This window comes from Micropterus dolomieu, linkage group LG05 (assembly GCF_021292245.1).
Source record: "Micropterus dolomieu isolate WLL.071019.BEF.003 ecotype Adirondacks linkage group LG05, ASM2129224v1, whole genome shotgun sequence".
Classification (NCBI taxonomy): Eukaryota; Metazoa; Chordata; class Actinopteri; order Centrarchiformes; family Centrarchidae; genus Micropterus; species Micropterus dolomieu.
This window is the reverse complement of record NC_060154.1, coordinates 17,958,490-17,970,775: the sequence shown is the minus strand read 5'-3', so window position 1 is coordinate 17,970,775 and position 12,286 is coordinate 17,958,490. Positions and strand designations below refer to the sequence as shown.

The 12,286-nt window shown below is 38.3% G+C and overlaps 1 protein-coding gene and 1 long non-coding RNA gene across 2 annotated transcripts in view; both read right to left on the bottom strand.

Moving 5' to 3' along the window:
* faf1 (Fas (TNFRSF6) associated factor 1) overlaps nt 1–12,286 on the bottom strand; it is a 1,021,784-nt gene that overhangs the window by 239,756 nt on the left and 769,742 nt on the right. The window lies entirely within an intron of this gene.
* LOC123970692 lies at nt 3,800–5,128 on the bottom strand. Its single transcript, XR_006825041.1, has 3 exons — nt 5,091–5,128; nt 4,900–4,953; nt 3,800–3,903 (listed from the first exon to the last, which is right to left on the bottom strand). It is a non-coding gene; the product is annotated as an uncharacterized LOC123970692 (long non-coding RNA).

Sequence of the window (12,286 nt, the reverse complement as noted above, 5' to 3'; positions counted from 1 at the left end):
AATCTGACTTTGTAAAGTAACTAACTGAAGCTGTCAGATAAATGTAGTGAAGTAAAAAGTACAATTTCTCCCTCCGGAGTCTAAGTAGAAGTGGAATGAAAAGTACAAATACCTCAAATAATTTGTACTTAAGTACAGTACTTGAGTAAATGTACTTAGTTACTGTCCACCACTGTAAAAGTGACACATGGCACCAACTCAGATGCAGTCACTAAAAGAAGGGTATACTGCCACCTGTGGTGAATTACATGTATCATCAGTATTTTGTTTTTGATATTTTGATTGTAGCCATGTGTATATTTGTAACTGCACTGGACTACGTTTCTACAAAATGTTGCATATATAAAATATGACAAGGACAACAAGTTTCTTATATTTTATTTTTGGTGCCAAGTTGTAGCTGTCGGACATAACAATAATCCCCTCATACAAATATTAAAATAAAGAAATGTTTTGGTCTTTTATCAATTTTCCACTTATTCCACATTAATTATATTATTCAGCATCCATCTTGGTCCTACCTTGTCGCCTCGAGGCCCAGGAACTCCGTGAATACCATTTGGTCCTCTGTCTCCCTACAAAACACACATGCACAATTTCACAAACATTTATTTTTCAGTAGAAAAAACAAACACAAATCTAGATTCTTCCAACTTTCTGAAAACCCACCTTTAGTCCATCTTTTCCCTGCTTTCCTTGCTCCCCCAAGATGCCATCAAACCCCTACAATGATGAAGGTAGGTATAGAACCAAACCTGATTATTACAGTCGCTATAGCATTGTTTGTGAACATGTCTCGATTCATTAAGTTTATTTCACTCACACTGGGTCCGGGAGTTCCTGGTGGCCCTGTTGGTCCTTCAAGTCCCTCAAGTCCTCGAGGGCCTTGACGCCCTTTAAATCCTTGTTTACCTGGAGGTCCTGGAGGTCCCTGTGCACAAACACAACAAGTAGCGACTGATCTGGTCAATTAACTGATCAATAATCAACTGAACAAACAGACAGGAAAGATCAAACTCACCAGGTCTCCTTTAAACCCTGGGTCACCATTCTCACCTCGCTTGGCTTTAGCCCCCTGGTAGACAAAAGTGCACACACACACACACACACACACCTGCACATTTAGCACTATAGCCTACAGCTTGATACGGTTAAGAAAATTATATATTGCCATACATTATAACTGAACATATTAGCTGCAGTCAATATTGAAATTGCTTTAAGTAATCTTACAGGATCACCTGAGGGTCCAGGCTTGCCTGGATTCCCATTGGCTCCCTGAAATGAGAACGACAAACCTTATACTGATGTTCCAACATGACAAACTTGCTGCAGTACATCTGAGTATATATCTTCTCCGGTGATTAATGTTGCTTTGCAGAGGGTTTGTCATTGTTGTCTTACATTAAGTCCAGGTGGTCCAGGTTCCCCTATTTCCCCTTCATCTCCTGGATCACCCTGTTGAAACACACAAAGGGCAGATGAAAGAGTGATTTCACAATGATAGCTGCACTCTACTGCTGCGTTTACAACTTTTGCTTGTGGTTGTTTGTCCTTAAAGTGTACTCACAGGGCCACCTTTAGGACCCGGAGGTCCATCTGGTCCTGGGCTTCCCTGCAAGGAAAAAAGTTATTTTATCATAACGCTTTGTCTTCATACTGAGAAGTATGACTGCTGTATATGGAGAACGTTTCACAAAGAGACAACCACTGGTTTGTAAAAAGAAATATTGTATGAAAGTAAGGCATGTTATTGGTCACAATTAACAATTAACTTTACCACATTGTCTCATGGCCTACACATGACCAAACTACCAAGTCAAATCCCCAGTTGTAAATACAAGGACAGACCAATTAATTGGTCGGCTGATTAATGGTGAGATTATCTGGCATTTCGAGATGATCAGCATTGGCTGATAATTGCCCTCTCAAGGCCGCTATATCATCCTAAACGACAGAAAATCTAATCTAAAATCATTACTGACTACCAATAACTGTATAGTGTTATACTATAGAGAATAATGCAGTTGAATCACTTGTGACAAACTATACCCCACTCTCCCTTAAACACCAGTCATGTTCAGAAACCTACAGCATAACCCAATGTATTTTTCTATTTTGTTAATTAATAAAAAATTATATCTAAAACAACACGTTACTGGCTAAGATAACCATGTGTAATAGATTGTATTCTGCATGGAATAATGGAATTACAAACCACAAACCAAGTTACAATAACACACTGATTCTGTTTCTGACTCTGACCAAACTGATTCTATAATGAAACGCTTAAAAAGGTTTTGTTATACCTGGGGGCCCCGGACACCAGGAAACCCAACTGCTCCATCAGGACCAGGCTCTGCCTGAAGCAATAGATGTATTTACAGGTTAGATATTTGTTCTGTCATTATTTGATCTCTGTGAGAAAGAGTACATCTCTACGTGTCTTGTCACCTGTGGTCCAGCTACTCCTCTGGCGCCCAGATCACCCTGATGACCCTGATAGCATAAAATATTGTTTCACAAATATCTTTTTATTAATCAATTTGGATTACAACTTGATCGACTAGTCATTCACTTACTGGAGGTCCTTTAACTCCTAAGACACCTTTTACCCCTCTGGGGCCCATTTTGCCCTGAACAGAAGACATATTAATAAATCCACCTCTTACTTTAATGGTATCTCAATATTTAATCCAACATCCTCATTTTATGAAGACTTTATAGTATATTGTGGTAGAAAACTTACAGGTGGGCCCGGTGGTCCACTAAAGCCTGGAGATCCAATCTCTCCCTGAAAATAATCAGCAGGGTGTTAAACAAGAAAATGGAGTATATTTATATAATTATTATTTTTTATGGATTATTGTCCCACATTGAGCTGCCTGACACTGACCGGAGGTCCTGGTGGTCCTGGAAACCCAGAAGGACCCCTGGCTCCAGGCAGGCCCTGTAAACATGGGACAGTCCAGATGTAGATGTAGAAATTCACTTTACATAAATGTGGTGAAAATGATCACTTTAACAACCATCAAGCACAGTGAAAAGATCTTGTGTATTTTAAATTGTACTTTATAATAAATTTATAATGAGAAGCAACAACAGGGGCTGTAAACAGTCAAGTCATCGGTACTTACTATGTAGCCAGGGACACCAACAATGCCTCTGACTCCTTTATTTCCCTGGTTACAAAAAGGAAAATTTGATTCCCATGTTACAGCCATCTACTCCTAAAAAATATGTATGTAGTGGATGCTGAATCTGACCTTGTATCCTTTTTGTCCTCTGTTTCCCTGTGGTCCAACATCCCCTTGATAACCCTAAAGACAGAGTGAAGTGGTTTAACAAATAACTATAAATGAAAATGCTTGTGTCTGACAATAAAGTGCCATCTTTACAAAAGAATTGGGATTTGTGCAGATAGCCAACACTTCTGTAATACCCACTGCTAACAATCTGACACATGAATATGAGCAGCTAAAATAGTGTCCGGTAGCTACAAAAAATAAAAAGCCAAACTCAAAAAAAAGAGAGATGGATAGATAGATAGATTCAGATAGACAGACTTGGGCTTCCATAATTTAAATTCCCATAACATTAGAAGTCCAGGCCACTCTTACCCACTCACCCAGCTCCCCTTTGCTGCCTTTCTCCCCTCTGTAGCCTTGAGGACCCTATGCGAAACAAAGTGAATTCATCAAGCTGCAACAGGACTGAACTTATGGGTGGAATATACATATCAAAGAGTATTAAGGAGCTGAAAATACACACAATTTTACATACACACATATTTACCTGTTCTCCAGGTAAGCCTGGAGGGCCTGGATCAGGGTACTGTCCTGGGGTCCCGTCTCTTCCTGGTCGGCCCTGGGGACCCGGCATACCTTGTGGTCCAGGACTGCCCTGAAGTACAACACAACATGTAATGTAGTTTGCCCGGTGTCTGAACTTTTACAGCAAAAAAGCAGATAATAATTTGATATCTTTTCTTCTTTATTTCACAAATCAGTAATTAAGTAGTTTATTTAGGTTTATTGTACCATATTCTGATCCATTGCTGTTTTATTGTATCGTGAGTGTACACTGAGTAGCAGTATGTTGTTGGGTCATTGGAGCAGACGTGGTAGTGAAAATGGCTGTCTGCTATATGTCATGTCCGTCTTTTACTCCACTTCCACTTATTGTTTATATATACTCATTTAGCTGACGCTTTTATCCAAAGCAACTTACAATTACTATTTATGTCAGAGGTCGCTCAGAGCAACTAAGGGTTAAGTGTCTTGCTGAGGTGGAAGGGTCACAATGGGAATTGAACCCGGGGCTCTCACACCAAAGGCATGTGTCTTATCCAATGCACCATCACCACCCCAGTAAACCCCATAGTAAACCCTCAAAACCAGTAAGTACACCCTAGCTTCCACTCAGAAGCCACATAATTACCACCTAACATATCCGGGCGATATTCCAGCATAGGAACAGCTTTGAACACCAGTCTGAACCAGTCACCATAACAATTACTTCCACCGTGATAACTATCTTATCACACCTTTTCACCTATCACTCCTAACACCTAACACCCTAGCACTGTAGCAACAACCTGGAGATGTTTGCTTAGTCAGCAGAACAGTAAGCATACATTTCATTGACAAAATTACACCATCACAACCTGTCTCTGTAACTCCATGTTGTTCTACATGAATCAGTCAACTCAGTTCGTTATCAATCAAAGTCATCATTATGATTTCAGTGTGGAGTGTTTGTCACAAGCAGTGCAGAGACTGTAATAATGTAGTGTGCATGGAACTTAACATTAAAGCATTAAAGTGTGTGATGAGCCCATAAACCAGCCAAGCCTCTCTGTGGACTTTGATAAGATGCAAATAAATTAGAGATACCTACGATTTTTCCTTGAACTCCTTTTCGACCTTGCTTCCCAGTAATTCCAGGTGGCCCCTGAAATAACAAAATTAGGACAGAACAGGAGTCCTTAAACAACATCTTTATGTTTGGTATAGTCATGGTATGATACAGTTTAAACCTAGGTTCCTGTTTGCCTTTTCAAGTTATCTTTAACACTTCTGTGGACTTACAATTGGTCCGTCATCTCCAGGTAGTCCTGGAGGCCCTGGAGTCCCCTTATTTTTCTGAAGATAAAAAACAACAAAGTCTTATGACTCAGTCACAACAAGTCCTGACAAGTTCATTTATTTATTCATTTATTTATTTTATTTTTTTTTTGTTTTTACAGTGGACTGTATTTACACTGTAAATAAAGTAATAATACTATATGTTGCTGGAGTGGACAGGATTTTGGCTCAGTGGATTTCAACTAAGCAGTGAAAGAAAAAAATTTCAAATGCATATATTTCAACAAACACCTACCGGCCAGGAAGAAATCAGCTTTTTATAGATCTTCTTTTTCTGTGAGAAAATAACAGAGAAAATATAAATTTTATATTGTAAACCTACTTCTCTCAAAAATGATTCTTACATAGACTTGAATTAAATATAACACATTCAGAACAATAACCAAAGCATGAGAAATGTCAGCAAGAAACATTGACTCTGTTGTAAAATACAGATCTAAACTGGGAAATTTGCTATAATAATGTTATGTGGCTGCGATGGATTGGCGACCTGTCCAGGGTGTACCCCGCCTTTCGCCCGATGTCAGCTGGGAATGGCTCCAGCCCCCAGCGACCCTGTACGCAGGATAAGCGGTTGACCATGGATGGATGGATGAATGTTATGTGGTTTGCGATATATTAAATACATAGAGGTGACAAAAGTCAAACATACAAAGCATGTGTGACAATGTGCTAGTATGATTTTTTAATATTTCTACTGTTTGTGTTTTCAGTCATTTTGGAATAGCTAGTATATTGGCTTAATATTACTTACATAGATTAATTTCCACATTCATACATTCAACATAAATTCAAGTGTGAAGCACCAAAGGCAAGTGGTTACTGGCGAGTGGTTACTGGTGCAGAACAACAACACAACAGCAGTTTACCTTGAAAGCCTCCCACTCTTCTTCAGAGGTTTTAAATACAACAATGGCAGGCATCCCTGGAGGACCAATGGGGCCTCTATATCCTGTCCGCCCGGTCCTGCCCATGACGCCTTGATAACCCTGAGAGGACAGAAAACAATATGTCTCTTTGATGTGGAAAACAGGATGAGTTTTATTCTTTACACTTGTTAAAGCACTTTGTAACTTGTTTTTGAAAAGTGCTCTACAAATAAGGATTATTATTATTATTATAGTTTATATTGCATTGTCTACATTTTGATCAGCGCTGTTTTTCGTCCAAAATTGACAATTCAAGGCTGCATTTAGCCATTTTTGACCACAACGGTGCAGAAGAACTCCACAAAAAGCTGATAAAAACAGCCCTGAGCTACAAACTGCCTATCAAACAGCTTGGGGCTGATGTTGTGTCATTCAGCTTCAATATAGATTAAGTTAATAGTTTTAGTTTTAATAGTTAAGATTTTAAACACGTGTCAACTGGGAATAAATCTTAAATCTGATTGTGGTATCCTCAGAAACTTGAACTGTAGGGGTCTAAACCAATTTGCCCTCTCTTGCAGAAATCACTTGTATCTGAGGTTTAATGAGAGTTGTTAATCATCTGACAAAACAAAGAGGCCAATTTAAATAAAACATAAATTAACAGAAGTAATTTATATAACAACAGGACCCATTGTTTTATTTGATTTCAGTAAAGTGGACCATTCAACAGTTTTACCGGGGCTCATGTATATTGATTAGTGAAACTGCATATAAGGATATGGAGACAGATTTTAAAGTTATATTTAGTATTTTATATTTAGGGGAATTAAGAATACAGTCTTAATGTGTATTAAAATTTATGGATCACACTATTAATTGATTTTGTGAAAGTTGCCTATAAATAAAATGCAGAATATGATGCACCTCTTGAAATGCAAGACTAGGCTAAATGGGTCATAATTATATTACCACTAATAAAACTTTTAATTAATTTAATACTTGACATATAAATGAATAAGTGAATTAAACTCAATTCAACTTTATTTATATTGGGCCAATTCATAACAGCAGGTCTAGACCATGGTCTTTGTAATTTATGAATACGTTTAAGAGATTAAATACATAAATATCAAATGAAAAATAAAAAAATGCATTTTCCTAAATTAAATTAAAAAGTAGCCTTTCAACTGTGGTTTGTTTTCACAGAGTTCCCATTGAATGTAGCACACAGCTGCAAGTTAAACAGTCCATGTATAAACCCCTTAAAGTAAACCCCTTAAGTTTGACTTACCCTGTTAACTTCAGCTAAAGCTAGTCCATTACTATTATACTACTATAACTATTTTACCATTTCTACATTGCCTTTAACTAACATCAACTATTTTAACAGTTAATCCATTCATTTTAGCCTTCTATGTCATCCTTTCACACTTTACTTTTAGGCTTATTTCAACTGTTTATCCATTATTTTAAGCTAACTGTTTTAACCATTTGTACATGACCTGTAGCTAACTATTTGAAATGTTAATATATTACTTTTAACTATCTATTTCAACCATATATATATATCACTTTTAGCTAACTGTTTCAACTTCTCTGCTTGCTTGCTAGTCTCAGGTGCTGTAGGATATTCTATATCAGGATGTATTTTTAAATTCAAATAGTCATTTAATTTTTTTTTCAAATTTGTTGAGCTGCTCCATGTTTTATCCATGTACCTGTAAATCAAAAGCAGTTTCAAGCTGCATAGGACGGTTGGGCTGTAGGTTTGTTAGCACTATGAGAAATCTTTTCAAATAGCACTCATTTGATTCAATGTTTATACAAAAAAATGATCCTGATTCAGGTTTAATTGAATACATACTTTATCTCCTTTAGGCCCTGGTGGTCCTGTTAGCCCAGGTGGGCCCTGCAACCCCTAAAGAAAGAGTAAGGTGAAACAGTTAGATCTGGATAATCATCGCTACAAAAAAATAAATGAACCATAATGAATTAAGATTTACTGGGGTGGGACACATTATTTAGTTTTTACAACTACATTAAGCCCTATACAGAATACAGAGAACCAATAGAAATGTAGATATACCACATTATTATGTCCAAAATCTCATTAATCTAATGTTTGTTTTTTGTGATAATGGGTAAGGTTAAGGGTTAGGAGAGTTTGTGAATGAAAACACTGAGTCTTTAGTCTGAGATCCCAAAAGCCTGATTTCACAGTTCAGGGTTACAGTACCACTGTTTAGCCAGGGGAGGGAGATGATGGCTTTTACAGGAGAGACTAACCTCTCACTTCAACCAAACACACACTTGCATGGCTTTCTAGGTGCTGGAATTGACACAGATATATGTTGCCATCTCAGTCATCAAATCAGCTCCACGCAAACTCAATTTCATCGAAGGTCATGATGGAATATGAGATGAGAATGTCACACAAATGTGATTCAGATTTCCTATGTGGTTTGTTTATGCATTTATAACAACATTAACACTCTGAATTCAATATCACTGTGAATAAATCTGACGTTTAAAGTATACCAAGACCTATAATGACAAAAATAACTGTGAAATCCAGCTTTGATTAAAAACATTTATAGGTATTGCTAAATGTAAACAATTTCTTACCCTTTGACCTCGGATCCAAGATCTTAATCCCGCCCCATGATGCCTGACAGAGTGCGTAGGCGGCTGATAGGCTGTTTTAACAGTCTGCTGTGCAGATTCAGTCTCTGATTGGATGAAGGTTTCTTCAGTGCTTCTCAAATTAGGGGAGGACTCAGTGTAATCCTCAGAGGTGACAGTTTTATTATCATAACTTACATCTTCTATCTCTGCATGTCTTTTCACTTCCTCCTCCCCTAAATCTATCTCATCTTCATCTGTCTCTGTCCCACTCCCCTGCTCCCCACCTGGAAGTTGTTGTTGTTGTAACGTGTCCATTTTTGGTGAAACAGTTTCCAACCTGTCTTCCATTTCCTCTTTTTCCTTTATCTCACTTGCTGAAATATTACCAATCTCACCCTCTATGTTCCTGGGATTTAGTGCTTCTACGCTTTGTAGAGTGGGAGTTAAAACAGTCAGGTTTCGGGGGGGATCAGTATAAGGTGGACCCTCAGTTGCTGTTCTGTTGGGTAATACATTTTGTTCTGTCTGTCTTAAGAATTGAACTGGTGGGTCTACTGAAACTGGGGGTATAATGACCAGTGGCGATGCCTCCTGTTTTGCCTCCCTTACTCCTCCTTTAGATGAAGGGTACAGTCTGGAAGCAACAAACCCTGATTGTGTGATGGGGCCTGATATAAGAGTCGACCCAGTAGCAAACTCAGAGTCCTGTGGCCCATTAGAGAAAGATCTCTCTGTGCTTGCATTTTTTTCCCTTCCTGATGAGACACCTTGAGCTGTGGGGTTCTCAGGTCGAAAGCTGGGGCTTGAAAGGGCCGTCTCAAAGTTTTCCAAGACAGACACATCACTTGTTCTGGAGGCCTCTTTAGCTGCAACAAATGGCTGATAAACTTGTCTTAGGTACTGAGCTGTTGTGAGTGTGTGGACAGAAAGAGTTTTGCTTATGATACTTCCTTGTGTGCTCCATGGTTCTTTCATAGTCCCTACTATGTCAGGGTGCAAATTAGAAAGCTGCTCATTTCCAGTCAGAGAAAGAGGATGTGGTTCACCTTGATTTACTCCCTTACTCACAGTTGTTTGTTTATCCTTTTCTCTGTCGGTTGAGCCTACAGTCTGAGTATCTGTGTGAACCCGGGTTGTCACCACAGATTTGGTGTCTACATCCTCTGGACCAGGATGTGACTTCAGAGGCGAAGTGCTGCTCACTGGATCCAGTCTTGGTGTCAGGTCAGTGGGACCAGCCTGTAGAGTTGTGTCTTGGGGGGAACTTTCTGGTCTGAATGATACTCTGATCCCAGGGTGAATGGTCACCTCGTATATGGCTCCAACCTCCTGAAAAAGGTTTACATAAGGAGACATAAAGAGATTACCCGGTGTCCCCAACATGCACTGTGTGTGCAGAACTCCCTTTTAAGTCTCTTTATTCTTTATTGAGAATAACAGAGACCTGAGAGCAAGAAATTACGTCAAGATTTATCAGTACATTTTATACTGTTTTGTTATTGCCATTGTCCCATTATTAAATAGATCTAAAGCAAGAATGAGTCTACTGAAGTCTAGGGCATAAAGTAAATTAATAAACAGCTGTTAAGTAATAACAATAATTAACACCAAAGGATACAATTCAAACAAACTGCATACAAAAATGATATTACAGAAATTACAGTTAAGTATTGCGCTCTCTTTGGTGGTATGAAAATAGTCTGTATAGAAATGTAAATAGTCTGTATAGAAATGTAAACACTCCGATAGAAAAATGCTTCTGGCGGGATGTGACACAGGTATAACATAAAGTTAGTATCCAAAACAAATAAAATTTTTATGACGTTAAACTCCTCTGGGATGAACACTCCCCGTGTGGCTTCCGCAGACAGACAGGAATGGTGCTACCACAGATGCTTTAACCAGCAGAGCACTGTGGATAAATATTACGAAACACCATGCGTTCACACTAACATGTCATCAGTCAATAAAAAGTACAGCTACTCTCTCAGGCAGAGCTGAATTACTTTTTAGAACTGCAAAATTATTAAAGGCCCTACACACCCTCAGTTCACCAATACAGGCCTATCAGGTGCCCCATCAGATCTAATTAGACTGTGTGGGTATGTAAAAACTAAGCTAAACTCCTGAACTGCCTGTTAGCTCTGTTGCATAGAGTTTGGTGAGCTCACATAATTCCTAGCATAGCTCCACCAACGTGTTCCAGAGGCCTCATCAGCCACTTGAAAATACTGTTGTGGGTGTGCCGAGCCTTTAAAGTGGAATACAGTAGGTTTAGAGATGAAATATTACACATAAAAAGCAACAAACAATAACAGATTTTTTGGATGAGCATAACAGCAATAACAACAACAAATCCATTCCTAATTAAAATGGTCTTTATTTATTGTCTGTTGTGCCTCATAAAAAGCTTTGCCTGGCTGTAAAGTTTATAATACAACAGACCAACAAAAAAGATGATGTAAACCTTGTGTGTAAATCCCTACAGTTTAGACAAGAGTCTGTTAACTGCAGTACCTGTGTGTCTGTCTGAGCTGAGCAGGTGCTGCTGTGATCTCGACAGTGCTGCTCTGCCACTTCAGGATCTCCTAAGACAAAGATCATCTGCTGGACGGGCCCCTAAACACACACCACAAACACACAGACACACATGACACAGAAGGTGATCAGTTTAAAGAGTTTAATTCCAAACCTGCACTATGGATCACACACTACTGCCATTTCTTTAGTGGAGAAAAAATTAGAAATGGAGGGAATTCTGACTTGATCGTGTAGGTAACTTGATTTTTTTTTTTTTTTTTTTTAAATGGACTCATTGACTAGAATCTGCTAAATATGACTAGTTAACTAAATAGTTTTACTAGTAACTAAATTGTGAAAATATATAAGGGCAGCTGCAGATATTAAAGGTACTGTGTTGTCGTACCACAGCCATCAGCAGTCAATATGTAGCACTGAGTAAGCTAGATTAGTTTATCCACTGTTTTGTAAATACACGCATCACTCCTTTAAGTGATGTTTATTTCACTGTTGAGCCTCACAGCATCCTCGTTGACTAATGTGAAGACCAAACCCAACCCATTTTCTGAGGTTAAATCCTTCTTTCTATAGGTCTACCTTTTTAACGCAACGCTCAAATTTTCTCATGGTGACAAAGGGGGTGACATTTTCTACACAGGATTTTATGAGATTTACTCGTTGATGTGAAAACCTTCCCCTGCCTCTCATCCTCTCACATGCACATGTAAGAAACCCACAAACCCGAAACCACAAATATTTGAGCTACTGGTGATATACCATATAAAAAAACACACACGCAACGAAACTGGTGCACAGCCTATAGTGATTACATTAAATATATGGAAACCCTGTTAAACCCCCATTAAAAGCAAGAGAAAAGCAAGCTGAAGATAAGAAAATCATATGGTTATAATGATGATGTCTAAATCTAAATCAAAAGATAATACTTCCAAATCATCTTGAAGTAATCAAATGCTCTGAATAAATAACGTGTTTTTCAGAGCCCTCTATGTTCATAAGTTATATAAACATTAAAAATCTTAACAGACAGTTTCTAAGTTTTACCAGAAGTTGTCAGAAAGTTTCAGAAATTGTAAGGGAGACCAATGATACAGATAGTCA